The following is a 21,510-nucleotide window of genomic DNA, read 5'->3' as shown; positions in this document are numbered from 1 at the left end:
ATTCAAATGATTTACTACACATTAACCGTTTTACCAAACAGGTTCTTCAAATGATTTTCTTAAATGTTTTATATGTTTAAAAATCCTTATTAAACTGTTCATTATGCACTGTATGATCCTTTTTCAAACCATTTTACTCCGATCCGTTTTACTCCAAGCTATTACCAAATCGTTTTACTTCAAACTGTTTTCACTTCAAACTGTTTTATCGATTGACATCAAGTCGATCTTTTCTTAGATAATAATTATGTTCTAAGATTTTACAAAACTTATTTTATGCTTTTATATTATAAATTGCATGCCTCTATATGCATAGTTATATAAGTAATGTTTAAAAGACTTAGGAAGGCTATCCACCTTGTTTCCTTTTCCTCAATTTGGATGTGGTCTTATAGGACATCGGGTACTCATCCGAAGGTCGTTTAAATATTAGTTATATATCAGGTGTACATATATAGTCATAAAAGGTCCTTCCAGTTCATCTAATGCCCTTGGGTAGCAAGGGTATACATCCATGTTCATACTTACCAGTTAGATTACTAGTAAACTACCATAGGGGTGGTTTAGGAAGATACTAGAACTATTACTAGAACACCATATCATACTATGAGTCAGTTCATTCATGATTCAATACTTACTACTATGAGAACATATACAACTATACCAGAAAGAGAACATATACAACTATACTAGAAAGAGAACATATACAACTATACTAGGAAGAGAACATATACAACTATACTAGAAAGAGAACATATACAACGATACTAGAACGAGTACATTACTATACTTGATAGGTAGAGAGCACGTACATTACAGCTAGAACAGTTCATTACATTACATATACATGAATACGTTAATAATTGTGATCCACTGTATCGGAGCATGCCTTAAATGTCATGGCCCGAGTTGTAGCCAGAATTCTCTTGGAGGGAGAGCGTGAGTTTGCGTATAGATCTATACTGGATTGACTATCCTACACCTTCCTGCTAGCTACAGCCGGACCTGCAGGTCTGCGGGTGCCAAACGTCATTCCGTTTTATGACCATTCGTATGTCGTTGTTACTAGTCGATAGTATGGTGCAATTAATCACATGATGCCTTAATATAAATCCGGTTTAAGGTAGTTAGTACAGCAGTAGTTCCTATAATATAACACTACAGTACTACATTAATTTCCCCTTTCATATTTTAGTGATCATTTCACTTAAACATTAAATGTAAAAACTATATTTTGTAAATGATAGTTACACTTGGGAAAATTACACACTTTTACTAGAAACGAACATTTAGAACAGTTAAGTCTTGGTAGAACACTACATTGAGAATAATTCAGTCTTGGTAGAAGACACACTTTATATAATAGTAGGAATCATAGGGATTTCTAGGGTTTTTCAAACGTTTACAGTTGTTTTACAAACATTTTTACATTTACAGTTCATATATATTTTCAATACTTACAATTCATATACATTTTCGATACTTACAGTTCATATACATACAATTTCTTACATACAAATTAAGACACTAACATACTTATGATCTCACCAGCTTCAAAGCTGATACTCGCTTTCAAAATTACTTGTATCCTCAGGTCATCATAGACAGGTACCGATGCAAGGATTAGGGAAGATGGAGCTCGTTGAAGACTCATCTTTCATTTTGATTTATGCTTAAGTATTTATCAAAATTTGACAGAAAACACTTGTATAATAATTATATTATTAATGCAATGGATGATGTTGTTGCTTGTTTACTACTTTACATTGTTGTGATACTGTACATGACGTCCTCCGCCCCAGAAAATTTCCGCCGTTCTTGGTTTTGGGGTGTGACAGATTTGTATCAGAGCATTGTTTATAGTGAATTAAGTATATCAACCCATAAAAGATATACTAACTATAAATACATAAGGAATTAAAATTACTCTGACCAAGAGTTTATACTTTAAATAATAAAATATTTAAGTAAGTATACGTGCCTGCATTCATACTAAAATCAGTGTCACTAGGACAGTACAAAAGAATTACGATTGTTGGGCAACACAAGTGGGCTTAGAGACATATGGTTAAAACTAGGAAGATATAGCCTGATCACCTATATTATCTGAAGGTTGACTAGCCTGTGCCTAAGTGTAGTTGTGTGGCTGCAACAAAACTAAAATCTTACCAACCCTACCACAATGAGAACAATAGAACATAACATTAAACTTAAAATACTATAGGAGTATTTGGTGTTACTATAAGTACGTTATACTTGAGAACTAAAACGGGATCTTCATTACTAAGTTGATAGTTGCTAAGTGGATACACTAAGGCTATATGTAATTACGATGTTATAGACTTAGAATCTGTGAAAATTTTACTTCACCCCTATTCTGTGTGAATATGGAGTTAAGGTCACTTATTCGAAGGCCTATCCTGTTTCGATTACATATAACTGGTATGCACTTCACAAATAGCGATGTAACTGATGAATTTTTTCTAAATAATTATCTAGATAGTTCGTCTAATAATTATTTTCTTACCCCAATTCTCGCATAAATAACATGGCGGGACTCCATCCCCACGGCAACCAGTACATTCCGAATGAGGTCATAGCTAGTTGGTTTGGAGAAGACCCAGAGAATGATCATCCTATCCCTTTGAATGGTCACCATGATGAAAACCTTTCGGACGATGCTAATTCCGAACCAGAGGTTGAGAACCTACCCCAAGCAGCTCCCTTTCCAATTCCTAACCCTCGTCCGTCTTTTCATGGCCCGACGCCTGAGTGTGTGGAATGCTTGGAAACATGGAGCCATGGACAAGATCAGCCCATGCCTTTTAATGGCGACCGAAGATTTTACGACCTGAGCAATGGGGGCTCAACAGACAGAACCTTGCCAATCTTGGTCCGCAGAGTGGCCTGAAATGAGAGTCAAGGCAGGACAACCCTACATCAAGTTACCGAAGTTGTCGCAGATGCGAGAATGCATACCCTCCACACCATTCGTCTAGAAGATGCTCGCAAGAGATCTGAGAGAAACCATGAAACCCTTCTGCAAGCACTGGCTAAATCACGAGCCGAAGTCATAGAGCTCCGAGGACGCCAGAGGGTGTACGAAAGACACCTGCTTGGCATGGAACGTCAACTGGCTGAGCTGAGAGTTCACAAGAGGGATGACCGTCGCCAGTAGTAGACGCTTTACTTTATTTTCCTTGTTAAAAGGTATCGTTGTCTGTCTATGCCCAATGTGGCATTTTCTATGAAATTATATTGTACCGTAAGTATTATGGTTAGGTCTTTATGCTGTCAAGAACAATCTTCTCTGGATATGATGGAAGACCTTTACAAGGTCATTTTCCCGAATCTTTACGTCGTGAATATCAAAGATATTGACAGCCGGCTAACTTCTGTGTCATTCCTTTATTCAAGTACTCTCATCACACTTTCATTTGAGTCTAGCTGAAACCTGCTTTAGTCAAGTCATTGGACTATAGCAAGTTAGATCCGGAGACATTTCCAAGTCTCTTTCAGTGGTTGGATCTTGTTATTCACCAACCCACGATACCTCGGCTTGAACGACAAACGTCTTGAGACCATTCTACGAACTTACTTCTACCCATTACTAGGACTGCATAATAAGGATGTAGGTGAACCTTCGCGAACATACTTCCATTCCGTGCTAGGACTGCATCATAGGGATGTAGGTCAAACTTTCGAGAACATACTCTTACTCTTTTCTTGAACAATCTAAGTACATCTAGAGTCAACCAGAAGCGCTCACAAAATCCTTATCTTTCATGTTACAGAATCATGTCGTCTTCAAGAAACAATCAGCCGAGCAACGAAACCCTTATCCTCCATATTGACGCCGCTACATTACAAGCTACAGTAGCAGCTGCTGTGACAACTTTCCTTACACACCTCAACCCAGGCATCACAATCCAGACTGACAATGGAGTCGAGAGTTTCGATGGTAGTACCAAACCGGGAAACCAACAAACAGTAACAGTCACAGGCTTGCAAAGCCGAAAGACAGAGAACAAGAAATGAAGGCGTCAAGCTCAGAAGGAACACAAGAAATCCCAAAAACTTGCCATGTAACAGCAACAAGTGGAAACCCTTGCCATTCTAGTACCGAGCAGGCCATACGAGGGAAAACTCCCGAAGTGTGATAAGTGTAGTTTCCATCATCATGGGGCTTGCCATGAGATGCAGTGTTGCAATTGTTGGATTAATGTCTAAGTCCATGACTATATTTGGTATGTACTTGACCCGACCCGGCATGGTCCATTTGGGTTGCACTTCACCGACACAATTTATATGGATAATCTTTTGAGAATAGTATTTTTATGATTAATATTAATATATTATAAGTTCTAATATATTAATATGGAATCATATTATTTAATTAGTATTGATCAAGAATTAATTTATAATTAATTAAGTGATCAAAAGGAACTAATTAAATATGGACTCTTATATATATGGAATGGGCCAAGTTCATTTAGGTTGGGCTAAGCTTTCATGGATAGTCCATGGAGTGTTTAACCCATGGATCCTAGGAAATGAAAGGTCATGGGTATTAGGGTTTAACCCTAATCCTCCATACTATATAAAGATGTCTTTGGTTGGTGAAATTGGCACTAGTGTGGATACACTAAAGAAGGGCTAGCCAATTTCACTAGAGAGAACCAAGTAATCATATTCTCTAAAGTATTCCAAGGTGTCTTGGTGATTTGTGATTCCACTTGAGGCTTCCACACTATTGGGGCTAATCTCTTAAAGCTTGAAGACATCAAGCTACATCAAGAGGTATGTATTCTATCTTGTTACATTCAAAGTTTTTGTATGCTAGATTAGGATAATACCTTGGATGTTCTTATTTGCATGTATAATAGAGAAAACATAGATCCAAGGTATTTAGGGTTGCATGTACACTTAGGAAGTGTTAGAATGCTCAAAACCCAATAGTGGTATCAGAGCCATGGGTTGTTTTCTGTTATATTGATGCAAATATTTTATTTTCAAAGTTGAAAAAAAAACATGAAGTTTGTCAAATTTTAAGATAATTACTTGTTCTTGTGAAAAACTAATTATTTGTAAAATTTGAATAATTTGCTTTATGAGTTGAATTAGGTCAAATTTAATAAAAGATAAAATCATATGATTATTTTATTAGTTTTAAAAGTTTGATCTAAAGAGTTTTATTTTTTGAAACCTCCATAAGTTATGGATATGAAAAGGTTTTTTTAAAAAAAAAAATTGATTCAAAGTTTTTTGGAGTTACAAAATTTGGTGTTAATGTTTTAAAGGATTCCATAACTTAAGAATAAGTTATGGATCACCAAAAGTTTTTTGTGTTACCTTGTTTTATGAGTGAATTTAGATTAATGAATAAAATTATGTGATAGTTGGTTTTAATCCAAATTAATCTAAGAATTGATTCTAAAATGTGTTTTTGTAACTTGTCCTCAAGTTATATGAAAAGTCACATTTAAGAATCATAAAACTCATAAAAATTGGCAAAGGTTACAAAAATGAAGAGTCAAGTTCTAATTAAATGGTTTTATGACTCCATAACTTGTCCTCAAGTTATGGAGGACCAAGAGTCTCTTCATTTAATAAAATAAAATAAAATAAAATAAAGGTGTAACCTTAATTAATTCCATAAGTTATAAAATAAAGAAAAGTTAATTCTTTTATTAGTTTAAAGTCTTCCATAACTTGTCCTCAAGTTATGGAACTTGAAGAGTTTTTGGATTAAAACTACTTTAAACACATAAGTTATGGAATTAATTAGTTTTGAATAGTTTCAAAACTTGCCCTCAAGTTTTGGAATTTGTAAAGTTTTCACTTATGAATACTTTAATTCCAAGTTATCCCTTAGAATTTTAAAAGTTAAAATTCAACCCTTATACTTTATAATATTATAAGTTAATAATATATATATGTATAAGAGTAAAGTTAGTCTTACCGCTAGTACGCCTCATTCACGAAGCCGGTCTATAAGGTGGGTATAAGGTTGTTGCCTATAAAATGGCAACTTAATGGGTGTCCACTCTCACCCACCGCTTGCTTGACTGGTGGAGGGTCGTTAGCCGAACGGGTTTGACAGGACTAGAATTCTGCCTTCATTAAAAGTATTAATGATAATAATAAGTAACTAAACTCTTAATAATACCCAATCTTAGTTACTTAGGAAAAATGTGAATAAGGTGCTAACCCATGAAATTACACTTTACACTTTGTCTAAGTCGTTAGTGGAGCGTGTGTGGTTAACCGGCACACTAACTTGGACTTAACAAGGTAGGTAAAGGGTGACTTAATATTTATCATAGTATCGATGGAGCGTGTGTGGTTAACCGGCACATCGATGAGGGGTAATTTATTAAGGGGACCAAGTGATTTGCATGGTTACTTCACACCTTGTTTTGTGATCCTCGGCATCCCAGTCACAAAACCTGAAGGGCACACTCGAGATTGAAACATGCCTTTGAAAAGTTCAATGAATCTCAAAGATCTAGGAGTTTCAAAACCAATTAAAACCTAATAATTCATTTCGTTTATCTTGGTGGAAATTGGTGAATCGTCATTCACCTACCTTCAAATATTTTATAGCTTGGATTACGGCATACCTCTTCTAAGTTATAAAATAGTTTGTTGGGTCCTAGCCTTAATATTTCATATTGGGTGTCATATTAAGGACTTTAAATCAACTATCTTGAATATCTCCCAAAAGATGTCTGTAATAGACACCTATGATCTTCCCAAATCTAGTGAAACAAGGTTTCCTAAATGAAGATGATGTCCTTTGGAAATCATACTTCTTTCACCTCCTCCAATTATTCTCCCCAAACCACAAGTTCTTGAAAAGTTTAAGGTCACTCAAGCCCTATTGGCAAGGCAAGGTCTAGGTGTGAACACATCTTGGAGATGTAGTCACATATTGACAAGCAGGGAGAGTTGGGTGTCAAAGTCTTGAGAAATTTGGTGGTTCAATCACTTTCTAAGTCACATAGTGAGTTCCTTTGGGACACCTATGAAACAGACTATGACAAGACCCTTAATGATCTTATCTATTTGCTAAGATCAACTTCCTAAAACTTTATGGACAATTACAATGATAACATTGGATATCTAGTAAAGCTCTCTCTTCCCAGTGGAAAGGGATCGGCCATAGTCAACTCGGTTTGACCAAATGGTAAAGAGAAAAGCTAAGTCTATGATAGTCTTGTGTACCATTATCAAAGGGTCCATATGTTTATATTGCCAAATGAAGGGGCATTGGTTGCAAAGCTGCCAAATTTACCTAAGGATGTTAAAGTCAATAAGTTTGACTCTACTTCAGGTAAATTCCACTATCTAACTCTGTTAAGTTTCTATTCTGAGATTCTTGATACATGTGTGACTGGGTCACATGGTAATGTTTTAAGAATCAAAGAAAAAGTGAAGAAACTTAAAGAAAGAATATGTTGAATCTGATCGCATAGATGGATTTCTATCGCGTAGTTTGAAGATCGGATTCCTGAGCTACTTCTTAGGAGTTATGAGATATTGCCTAGGAATAGATAACAACAAGTTTTCATATGGATTCTAAGGATAAGTTTTTCCGCAAAGTTTTAAAATAAAAGAAATTTTTTTTGATTTTATTTATTTTAAAATATCCTTACAATGGCTTTTGAGGAAAAATTGTTGCTTATATGATTCCATTAAGAGCAAGAGTGGAAATATGAAATTAATTCTTTCATTTGTGGTAATGTCTAGATTTACCAAATAAGGAAAGATTCTCATCACCCAAGTTTCAATTGGACCAGAACTTGGAATCATGCAAGTTGTATAGCATGATGAATGAGAACTTTCAAGTTTTGGAAAATTAAGACTAATTACTCGGCCACATGGATGTGTGAGTCAAGTAAAGGACTAAGGGATCGAGTACACATTCTTGTGCACTGATTATGTCCACCACAAAAGATTGATAAGACTATTCGTCATAGTTTACTAAAGCTCAGTAAATATGATTATACTTACAAGCTTAAGTGTAACTCTGAGACATTAGAAAAGGTTCCAATGTATGGCAGGGCGAATAAGAAGAATCAAATTAGGCAGAAGGATAAAAGTTTCTCATATCTGAAAAGATGGGAGAGTACTTTAGTATCAGTTTTGTGATCATCTTAATGATTAAGAAACCATATCAAAATTAGTTCTCTAAGGAAATCTTAGTGCATTCTTATGACTAAGAAGAGGAACTTGAATTGTTGAAATGGTTAAATCAAGAAGATGAGTCATACTTCGTTCCAATACAAGTCTTAGAGTCATACTCCAAGATTGTCATTTGAGTGACATGTCTTAAAGAAGGTTTAAAACACTTGTCAAATGTAAGAGTAAAAGTTTTCTACTCTTGTACATTTGAAATTGGTAAGTTGTGATGTTTTGGATAAAACAAAGACCAACTTAGGCCAATTGGGTAAAGTGTTTTTCTTGATTAGAATCCGCACTATCTCTTGGATGTTTGACAAGGGAGTCTTATATGTCAAGAGGATAGTGGGAGTCTTAAAGGTCTTGAAAGTCTCAAGAAATAATCAAGAATAAAACCTGAAGTTCTTCACTAGCACACGACTTGAGGTTTATAACCTATCGTATTGACATATCTGTGCCCATTCCAGTTAAAGTTGGCTTTGCATATGAGTTCTTAGAGTTCTCAGTTTGTTGCATAACAACTTGGAAGCAATGGCAGGCCCTTGAGCTGCCAGGTGGCAAGAAGTTAAGATTGAGTTCAATCCATATGGTTTTGGATTTGTCATTATCTTTGTCTTGTGATTATGGTTTGACAAATTCATATGGGTAGGAACTCATACACCATATAAATCTAAGTGTCATAAGGTTTCTCTCCGATTCATGAAAATGATGGTGAGGAAACGCTTTCACTAAGTAGATTTTACGAAGATATCAATTGTGTTATTTGCATTTTCAAAAGTCGTTAGTGGAGCGCGTGTGGTTAACCGGCACACTAACATGGACTTGTGAGAAATGGAAAATGCCTAAGAAATTGAGACCATGATTACGGTATCCCTTTTCATGGTTCTTGAAATTGCTTAGACACACAGGTGAGCTATCTACGGAAAGGGTGTATGAATCTAAATTTCAGACTGTCCAGCTGATTTCTGAGTACATGTCAAAGCTAGTGGGAGCATAAGTGTTATGCTAATAATCATCATGTTAGTGGGAGCATGATAATTATGATAAGTATTGCAAGTTAGCAATGTTAATTATAGAAAACAAAAGTTTCAATTGGGAAAAAGTTGTTTTGCTATAATTAAGGGAGAGGAAATTATGCTTCATCTCAAATCTATAAGCTTAGATCGTGAGGTTTTAATCATTTAGTCAAGGATATATATGAATTTCATGTTGGAATGGCTCAACATAAGGAAATTTTGTATATGGGTCCATTATTTGCGTTCTAAAATTCGATTATGATTACGGCATCCCTTTTCATAATCTGAATTATGAGAACTTGGCAAATTGAAATGGAAATATTATAGCAAAAGACTGGTTTAGTCTTTATGTAAGACATCATGAATCGTGTCCCATATGCTTCGGATATAGGATCGATTACATGTGCTATATTCATCCGTTCTAAAATTTTCCAAATGCCTTGGGCATTAAGAAGGGAAAAGGTTTAGAACAGGATATGACTAAAAGGATTAAACAATTTTCGAGGACAATCTAAGGTTTACCAAAGATTGGTTACTCAAGGACAATTGGAAGTATAGTGATAATTCTGGAAGGACCATATTGACATAATCTGTAAGGAGGCAACTCTTGTTCAGAAGTGATAGTCAAAATGGAATCTGGAAATGTTTCAAAGTTAGAATTTTCAATCTGTGTAAGATTAAGGAAACTTAATGCAAGAAGGATATTTCCAAGGAGTTGATCTCCTTTGGAATACTCTGTAATGATTGTTGCCAAGTCTTTGTGACTTTGTGCATAATCGTTACAAGAGGATCAATGCATATAAGTTTAGAATCTAACAGATTTCTATAAATGGCATGAATTTGGAATTCTTGCATTTGCAGTAAGGATTTGGGAGTGTGAAAAGAGAATCATTGAAGTTATGTTCAATTGATCTAGTTCACAAAGTAAAGATCATAGACAAACATAGTATGCATACTTGGTGTGTGGCATGACTAGTGTTTAAGAAAAGATAGTGTACATGCTTGGAGCATGGGACAAGTATTGTTTTAAATTCAAGAATAAAGTTGATAGCTGAAACAGTATACAATGAATAATGTGTAATCATATGGTGATAAATAAAAGGTGTTTTATTTATGTTCAAAGGGTTGATACCATATTGGATTCAATTATTATTGTGTTTTATTTTGCATGTTTTGACTTCCCGAATAAACTGGGTTATTCTTCCTGAATGACTAAGTTATTCAAACATCCACAGTCGTTCATATGTTGGAAGTAGATATGAATTAAGACTGTCATGGGTTGGCTTGTAGAGGTCTAAGGTGTTGGACAAAGGGCTACAACACTCATGAGTGCTCATAAGTTCTGAGTATTGGATTCAACCCGCGCTCATTGGAATCACTTCATGGATTTTATCACGAGTGATCATGAGACGATAATATCTTATATTCTTCAAACCTAGAGATATGAGTTGTTACTATGAGTTGATAGTACATTGATTGCATGAAAACGCAGTTGGTAACTCGGTGCTATAAAACGTGCCTTTGTGTATGATTCAACAAGTAGTAGAACAAGCCATATGAGTCGAAGTTTATCCGTTCCTTTTACCTTCGGGATAAAAGCGATATCTGTGGGCCCCTCGATGATTTGATGATGACAAATGGAAGTGCTCGGCCGGGCCAGGACTGATTTGATTTGTTCAATTAGTCAGTCGTCATAAATCGGAAATCGGGAAACAACAAATGGACAGAGAGAATGATTATAATCCATGTCTCGGTCCATATGATATCTAGAATGGAGGAATATATGATCCCTTATCTAATGGACAAGTTCGTTGACAAGATCAGAGTTCGACAGCAGCTTTAAGAGCTACGATTGCCAGTTAGGTTTGAAGTCATACACAATAATAGTTTTAGACTTATCCAAGTGGGAGACTGTTGGATTAATGTCTAAGTCCATAACTATATTTGGTATGTACTTGACCCGACCCGGCATGGTCCATTTGGGTTGCACTTCACCGACACAATTTATATGGATAATCTTTTGAGAATAGTATGTTTATGATTAATAATAATAATATTATAAGTTCTAATATATTAATATGGAATCATATTATTTAATTAGTATTGATCAAGAATTAATTTATAATTAATTAAGTGATCAAAAGGAACTAATTAAATATGGACTCTTATATATATGGAATGGGCCAAGTTCATTTAGGTTGGGCTAAGCTTTCATGGATAGTCCATGGAGTGTTTAACCCATGGATCCTAGGAAATGAAAGGTCATGGGTATTAGGGTTTAACCCTAATCCTCCATACTATATAAAGATGTCTTTGGTTGGTGAAATTGGCACTAGTGTGGATACACTAAAGAAGGGCTAGCCAATTTCACTAGAGAGAACCAAGTAATCATATTCTCTAAAGTATTCCAAGGTGTCTTGGTGATTTGTGATTCCACTTGAGGCTTCCACACTATTGGGGCTAAGCTCTTAAAGCTTGAAGACATCAAGCTACATCAAGAGGTATGTATTCTATCTTGTTACATTCATAGTTTTTGTATGCTAGATTAGGATAATACCTTGGATGTTCTTATTTGCATGTATAATAGAGAAAACATAGATCCAAGGTATTTAGGGTTGCATGTACACTTAGGAAGTGTTAGAATGCTCAAAACCCAACAGCAATTGCCTAAAAATAGGGCACCATGCTCGTAGCTGTGGAGCACCGGCACGACCCATCACTCAAGTCCCTTTCATTGGGACTAACCTTACACACGAGAGTAGTTATAAAGTTGAACGCTTTAGGAAGAAATTTCCAGGGTGGAGTAACGAGGAAGGCACTCGTGTCCACATAACACTGGCTAAACACCTCACATACACCACTAATGTTAGTGTTGTCCAGACATGTCATCAATGCGGTGAAATTGGACACCTCAAGAAGGATTTCCCGATAGTTAAGAACTCGGGTGCAGATGGGAAGATTCTCAGGATCAAAGCTGCAGGAGAAACTATGTCGGGCCCCTCATTAATGTAATTTAGGCGTGTTGTTGTAACAGACTTATAAACTATCCAAAACAAGTGCAACTAGAGTCTTACCTTTTGCGAGATCCTGTCAGTATAAGGATGCTCGTGCTGCGTATACTTGTCTTTTGTAGTATACCTAATTCGCAGCAATGGTCTTATTATAAGTCTAAAGTAGTGTAACTCTGTTGATGGTTGCACGGTTGTGTTTTGTCTGTAAAACGTCTTATGTTCAAATCTAATGTCTTTAAGTTTCAGTATGATTTCGACATTATCATACGACTCGATTCAATTTGATCCTCACAAAAACAGCTTCATATGCACTTCGCTTTCTTCTAGATCGCTTTTCCAGCGAAGCCGTCATATCAGAACACCGAAGTACTCATGCCAGGAGTACCTCTTAGTTAGTTTTCTGTCCGAAGAAATCCCCGAAGTACCACTCGTGTAGTATGTCAAGTTTAATCCAAGGATTCATGTGATTGATCTATCACTGAGGAATGTATACATAAGAGGGATATATAATCAAGGTTCTACAGATTTAGAATTGATGATTCCGCTTTAACTTCTTAATCCTCGAAAGGAAGTGAGCTTAAAGAAGAATCAGTTATTCGACTACCTTTTCAATCTTAATTATATACGACTCGTATACACGAGATTGTGATTGTGAAAACATGTATGAATTCTAATATGAACTTCAGGACGGAGAACTGCCTAAGCCTACGAGTAATCCCAGTACGACTCTTGTAAACAGATCGCCCTATAGTCTAAACACCTACAGAGATACCAGAACAATACAGACAACTTAACGAACTACATAGAAATAGAATTAGAAGACTAGACTTCTCACCCTGGAGAACCCCGGTCATATTCTTCCAGAGATCGACGGATCACATCGTATGTACCTTGGCTATCGAGTACTCCGTCAAGATTTTCCATTAGAAATCGTTGTCTTTGCCTCGCATAGATGAAGCGGTTGAGCTAACGCAAGGAACGAGTACTTTTCAGGATTGGACCGAGATCCGAATATCACCAGTTTGAGTGTGAGGGAAGGAAGTCCGAAAGACTACCTTCTGAACTCGATGCAGACACTTCAAGTCCGTAGTGATACCCTTCGGATAGGACCAATACGATCACAGTTTTCATGAGCTAAATGAGTAGGGTACATCTTTCTCACTCGGATTAGTTCGTTATTTCTCCATGTAATGACTTACTTATCTACCCTCGTAGTAAGAAGAACCCATGGAAACATCTCCTTCAGAGGAACTTTTCGCGAAGTTCTCTAGGCACGGGTTTTGAAACTGAAGAGTTAAATTCCTATGACACACTGTTAGTGATGTGGAAAATTTTGAGTACTCTTGCAATTTGTCAAAACCGTTGAGAATTTGTCGACACCAGAGAAGCCGACAGAAATTCGCCAAATCCTAGGTCTTACAGACCTACTGTCATAGTTCATTCAGAAACTCCTCGCAAATTACAGAAACCCGTATGACCTTGACCCAGCAAGGGGTGGCCCTTGACTGGGAAGTTAAACAAGAGAAAGAACCTTTAGAATTCCAAGTGAGAGACCAAGTTCTTTAGGAAGTCTCACTCGGGAACGACTTAATACGCTTCGTTAAGCGTGGAAAGCTAAATCCAAGATAGACAGGACCTCCGAGATTCTTACCAGAATCAGTCCTGTATCTCGCAAACTAGACCTACTCCGCAAACTAAGTAACGTACATTCTACTCTTCGCGTCTCGATCGTGAAACCATACCTTTCCATTAGGACTATTGTAAGTCCACTCGTCGAGATCCTCGCCTTCATATTAGAACCATAGTGACCCTCGACCGAGAGGTCAAGCGGACGAAGCAATGTCGTCGCTAGTTATTGAAGGTTCGTTGCAATGCCAACCGAGAACCCGATTTCACTTAAGAGGACTAAAACCAATCGATTAGGAAGTTTACTCCTCACGACTCGATCATTCGTACCTACTTCCTTGCCGAAATTCTAATTTCGGGATGAAATTTCCTTCAATAGGGGATGATGTGACAACCCGAAATTTCCATTCTGAACAAACCATATCGAGCCAATAGAAGTTAGAACAGTTTCAGTGAAATTCCAGACTTCGGGTATAAGTTTGGCAGTTTTTCAGGGTTTACACTTCAGGAAATATCAGGAGAGTGGATGCACTAGGGTTTTGTGCAACACTGTTATTCCAACACTCTGTTATATTAGAAATCATTTCAGGAATAAAAATATTTTCTGCCAAAAATATCTCAGGACTATAAATAGAATTCTGAACCAAATTGGTTCATTAGTTACATTCCATTTAGAGAAAAGTCAAAATTCTCTCTCACGGATCTTCGGGTTTTTATCCCAAATTGTGAGTACTTCGATCTAGTTGTATTTTATAGCTTAGAGTATGTTTTATAACATCAAAATCGGACCAAAACCCCAAGATTTGGGAGTTTACCGCCCAAGAACACTTGGGGAGTAAATTCCATTTTAAGGGCCAAAAGTGTCCCAATGACCCTCAAAGCCTTAGAAATCGAACTAGAAGCCTTCATTACAATGATTAGTCCACCAAAACAATTAAAATCAAGGATGAAAAGTGAGTTCACGGCCAATGATGTTCCAGGGCCGTGAACTCCATTTTAGGTTGCCAAAATGCCCTAAATGCCTTCATTGAGCCAAGAGACTAACATAGCACATTACCTTGATGTGTCTACGACCCAAAACAATCAAAATACCAACACCTATGGGTGTTCACGGCCGCAAACACATGGACAAATGGTTCATGGGCCGAAAACACAAGTTTGGGGTGTTTTGATGCCACAAACACTTCCTAAGGCTTAGGCTTGAATTTAGACATATACCCTAAAGTGTTTATAGCCTAGAAAACATAAGGAATCACAAGTATTAAGGAGTTTACGGCCAAGACAAGTTCTTGGGCCGTAAACCCCTATAAAGGGGACAAATGACACCCAAATTCCTTCCTTGTGCCTATAACCCAACATAGATCATATCCTTGATAATATAGGGACTTGAAAGCACCATAAAATTTCCCCAAAGGAGATTACGGCCGTAAGCTCCATGGGATATGGTCCCAGGGCCGTAAACCCCTATAAAGGGGGCAAATGTCACCCAAACACTTGATTAAGCCTTGAAACAATTCACCAAACTAGTTGTATAAATGATAGGCTTCATTTAGAGACCTTGTTGAGAGTTTATGGCCAGGAGTTTACTCCCCTGGACCGTAAACTCCAAAGCATATGGTCATTTGACCATAAACTCCCATAAGAGGCTTTGCACTCCTTTGTTGCAACCCATTTGTCTCCTAGCACTTGACCAAAAATGTTTTCCTCGCATTAACATGCTTATAGTTGTATAATTAGTGTTTTAATCACTAATTATTTATATACATATGTCTTCATATGTAATTAGGATCATTGTGTGTGTCTAAAGTCTTCACTTGACACCAAGCACTTGTCTGATCCTTCCTTACGATACAGTCCGATCAATTCCAATCACTTACAACAGGTGAGTTCACACCCCTTAATTAATGTTTTAAACTGCTTTCAAATGTTTTATGGGGGGATACAAGTATAATCATGCTAGTTATTATATCAATCGCATGTGATTAATAAGTAGAATTATGCTAGTTATTATATCAATCATATGTGATTAATATGCAGCATTCAAATGATTTACTACACATTAACCGTTTTACCAAACAGGTTCTTCAAATGATTTTCTTAAATGTTTTATATGTTTAAAAATCCTTATTAAACTGTTCATTACACACTGTATGATCCTTTTTCAAATCATTTTACTCTCCGATCCGTTTACTCCAAGCTATTACCAAATCGTTTTACTTCAAACTGTTTTCACTTCAAACTGTTTTATCGATTGACATCAAGTCGATCTTTTCTTGGATAATAAGTATGTTCTAAGATTTTACAAAACTTATTTTATGCTTTTATATTATAAATTGCATGCCTCTATATGTATAGTTATATAAGTAATGTTTAAAAGACTTAGGAAGGCTATCTACCTTGTTTCCTTTTCCTCGATTTGGATGTGGTCTGATAGGATATTGGGTACTTGTCCGAAGGTCCTTTAAATATTAGTTATATATCATGTCTACATATATAGTCATAAAAGGTCCCTCTAGTTCATCCAATGCCCTTGGGTAGCAAGGGTATACATCCATGTTCATACTTACCAGTTAGATTACTAGTAAACTACCATAGGGGTGGTTTAGGAAGATACTAGAACTATTACTAGAACACCATATCATACTATGAGTCAGTTCATTCATGATTCAATACTTACTACTATGAGAACATATACAACTATACTAGAAAGAGAACATATACAACTATACTAGAAAGAGAACATATACAACTATACTAGGAAGAGAACATATACAACTATACTAGAAAGAGAACATATACAATGATACTAGAACGAGTACATTACTATACTTGATAGGTAGAGAGCACGTACATTACAGCTAGAACAGTTCATTACATTACATATACATGAATACGTTAATAATTGTGATCCACTGTATCGGAGCATGCCTTAAATGTCATGGCCCGAGTTGTAGCCAGAATTCTCTTGGAGGGAGAGCGTGAGTTTGCGTATAGATCTATACTGGATTGACTATCCTACACCTTCCTACTAGCTACAGCCGGACCTGCAGGTCTGCGGGTGCCAAACGTCATTCCGTTTTATGACCATTCGTATGTCGTTGTTACCAGTCGATAGTATGGTGCAATTAATCACATGATGCCTTAATATAAATCTGGTTTAAGGTAGTTAGTACAGCAGTAGTTCCTATAATATAACACTACAGTACTACATTAATTTCCCCTTTCATATTTTAGTGATCATTTCACTTAAACATTAAATGTAAAAACTATATTTTGTAAATGATAGTTACACTTGGGAAAATTACACACTTTTACAAGAAACGAACACTTAGAACAGTTAAGTCTTGGTAGAACACTACATCGAGAACAATTCTGTCTTGGTAGAAGACACACTTTATATAATAGTAGGAATCATAGGGATTTCTAGGGTTTTTCAAATGTTTACAGTTGTTTTACAAACATTTTTACATTTACAGTTCATATATATTTTCAATACTTACAATTCATATACATTTTCGATACTTACAGTTCATATACATACAATTTCTTACATACAAATTAAGACACTAACATACTTATGATCTCACCAGCTTCAAAGCTGATACTCGCTTTCAAAATTACTTGTATCCTCAGGTCATCATAGACAGGTACCGATGCAAGGATTAGGGAAGATGGAGCTCGTTGAAGACTCATCTTTCATTTTGATTTATGCTTAAGTATTTATCAAAATTTGACAGAACACACTTGTATAATAATTATATTATTAATGCAATGGATGATGTTGTTGCTTGTTTACTACTTTACATTGTTGTGATACTGTACATGACGTCCTCCGCCCGAGAACGTTTCCGCCGTTCTTGGTTTTGGGTGTGACACATATGGACTGAACTTGTGCAATCTTAATTTTTTGCCACCCGGCAGCACAAGGGCCTACCATTGCTTCCAGGTTGTTATGCAAACAGTCGAGAACTCTCAAAACTCCAATGCAAAGCCAACCTTAACTGGGATGAGCACAGAATATGTCAGCACGATAGGTTACAAACCACATTTCGTGGGCTAGTGATTAACAAATCTCTTGATTGGTTCTTGAACCTATCTTAAGATCTTTTTAAGACTCCCACTAACCTCTTGACATATATGATTCTCTTTGTCAAGAACCATTCCTTGACAAAACAAATTTTCAAGAGCTAGTGCAGATTCTTATCAAGTTAAACACTTCCCATAATTGGACTTAGTTGGTCTTTGTTTTATCCAAAACATCACAATTAACCAATCTCAAATGTACAAGAGTAGGACACATCTTACTCTACATTTGATAAGTGTTATAAACTTTCTAAAGATTGTGTCACTCAATTGCTCAATCTTGGAGTATGACTCTAAGATTTGATTTTGATGTATGGTTTATCTTTTGATTTAACCATTTCATCAACTCATGATTCCTCTCCTTAGCCAGAACTAAGGTGTCCTTAGAGGATCAATTGTGATATGGTTTCATACTCACTAAGATAATCATAAAAAAAAAATCAAGTATTCTCCCATCTCTTCAGATTGGAGAAACTTTTATCTTTCTGCCATATTTGATTCTTCTTACTCATTTTGTCTATCATTGAAACTCTTCAATGATCCAGAATTATACTTAAACTTGTAAGTATAACCATATTTACTAAAATTTAGTAAATCATAATGAATAATCTTATCAACTTTTGTGGTGGACCTAACCAGCAGACAACCAACTATACCCAATCTTTTAGTCCTTCACTTGACTCACATGTACATGTGAACAAGGAATTAGTCTTATTTTTCCAAAGATGAAAACTTCTCATTCATCATACAATACAAGTTGCATGATTCCAAGTTTCTATCCAACCGAAACTTGGGTGATGAAAATCTTTCCTTATTTGGTAAATTATGACACTACCACTAATGAAAGAATCAAATCCATTTACCCATATTGCTTATCAATGGAAACATATAAGCAACAACCTTTTTTCACAAAAGCCATTGTAAGGATACTTAAAATAAATAAAATCAAAGCCATTTTTTTATTTTTAAAACTTTGCGGAAAACTTATCCTTACAATCCATATGGGAAACTTGTTGTTATCTATTCCTAAGCAATATATCATAACTCTTAAGCAATAACTCAAAATTCTAATCACCGAACCATGCGATCGAAATCCATCTTCACGATTAGAATCAACATATACTTCCTTTAAGTTTCTTCATTTTTCTTTGATTCTTAAAACATCAACATGTGACCCAGTCACATCATGCAATAAGAATCTCAGAATAGAAACTTAATAGAGTTACACAATGGACTTTACCTGAAGTAGAGTCAAACATTTGACTTTACTATCCTTATGGACTTTTAGGTAAATCTGGTAGCTTTGCAACCAATTCCCTTCCTTTGGCAACAGAAACATATGGACTCTTTGGAAACGATACACGGGACTATCATAGACTTCCAATGTTACCATTGTCAATGTCCATGGAAGTTTGGGAAGTTGATCGTCCAATCAAAGTTTGCTTTACCAATGCTCCAAATCATTGTCGATTTAGCATCATCAAGCAAATAGTTAAGATTATTATGGGTCATGTCGTGATCTGTCATCAGGGAGTGACCAAGCCAACAGCCAGCTACCTTGAGACTTCAACACCCGACTGTCCCGACTTGTCAATATGTGACTTAATCTCTAAGACCTAAGCACATATAGACTTTGTTTGACAATAGGGATTGAGTGACTTAGAACTTATCAGGTCTTGAACTTGTGGGATAGGGAGATTTATTAGAGGAGGTGAAGGAAGTTAAGTATGATTTCCAGTCCCACTAATGCACAACAAAGGGATTGATCTTTCACCTTGGTTGCCATTTTGGGATATCATCTTCATTAGGAAGCTTGTTCCTAAAGATTTGGGAAGATCATAGCCGTCTAAAATATACATCTATAATGGGAGAAATACAAGTTAGTTGATTTAAAGTCCTTAATATAACAACCAATATGAGATATTAAGGCTAGGAACCAAAAACCTATTTATAACTGGAAGAGGGGTGCCGTAATCCAAATTATAAAATAGTTAAAGGTAGGTAAATGACGATTTACCAATTTCCACCATGAAAAATGAAATTTTTTATTATTAAGTTTTATTGGTTTTGAAACTCCTAGATCTTTTGAGATACATTGAACTTTTCAATGGCATGTTTGAATCTCGATTGTGCCCTCTCAAGTTTGTGACTGGGATGCCGAGGATCACAAACAAGGTGTGAATAACCATACAAATTGACTTGGTACCCTTAACAATATTACCTAATCGATGTGCCGGTTAACCACACATGCTCCACCGATCTATAATAAAGTCAGGTTACCTTTGCCACTCTTACTAGTCCATGTTAGTGTGCCGGTTAACCACACACGCTCCACTAACGACTTAGTAAGGTACAAAGTGTAATTTTATGTGCTAGCACCAATTTCACATTTTGCTAAAGTAACTAAGATTGGGAATTTATAATGTATAGTTACTTTATAATTCATTATACTTTTAATGAGTATTTAAAGTCGTATCCTACCCGTTCGGCTAACGACCCTCCACCGATCAAGGAAGCGGTGGGTGAGAGTGGACACCCATTAAGTCACCATTTTATAGGCAACAACCTTATACCCCCCTTATAGACCGGCTTCATAAATGAGGCCTACTAACGGTAAGAATGACAAATTCTTATACATATCCATATAATTCAAATTATAATAATGGTATAAGGGTGTACTTTAAACATTTAAAATACTTGGTGGTTTAATCTATTAATTAAACTATACTCTTAATTTAATTAAACTAAAACCATGTTTTTATGGAATTATTAACTCTTTTAATTAAACACTTTAATTAATTTAATGAAGTCCATAAAGTTTGAATTTTTTTTAACTTTAAAAAAATTAATTTGGAATTAAAGAGTAAGACTTTACAAATTCCAAAACTTGAGGGCAAGAATTGAAACTATTCCAAGTCTCTTCAATTTGTAACTTATGAGTTTTAATGGTTCATAAAAATCAAGACTCTTCATTTTATGAAACCTCTTTAGTTCTTTAATCACAATTTGAAGAAGTTAATTTTGGTTATCCATAACTTGAGGACAAGTTATGGACACCATTATTGCCATTAAGATCAAGAATTAAACACACATGGAGGTTACACATAATTCCTATGATCTTCTAAAAACTCATAAGAACACAAATTCATGTCAAGCAATTTCAAGAATTTCATATAAACATATACAATACTTGAAAATTGATAAAAGTCATGCAAAAATGGGTTAACATAATCATTATCATTTTGAAAAACAGATTTTACAAGTCCAAAACAGATTGGGATAATGATTTTAATCCATTTCTAGCAACAAAACACGAAAAGCTGCCCAACACGCTCCTACTTGTCGAGTGCAAGAACCTACTCGACGAGTAGGATGAATTTGTTTATGGACTCGTCGAGTCCTCCCCATGAACTCGGCGAGTCCAGTCGACAGTGAGCAGAATTTTCGATTTTCAAGCAGTTTTGCATCAAGTATACAGAAAACAATCCTAGGCTCTGATAGCACTGATGGGTTTTGAGCATTCTAACACTTCCTAAGTGTACATACAACCCTAATAACCTTGAATCTATGTTTTCACTATATACATGCAA

The sequence above is a fragment of the Lactuca sativa genome, chromosome 6 (assembly GCF_002870075.4).
Source record: "Lactuca sativa cultivar Salinas chromosome 6, Lsat_Salinas_v11, whole genome shotgun sequence".
Classification (NCBI taxonomy): Eukaryota; Viridiplantae; Streptophyta; class Magnoliopsida; order Asterales; family Asteraceae; genus Lactuca; species Lactuca sativa.
This window is presented reverse-complemented; position numbering follows the sequence as displayed.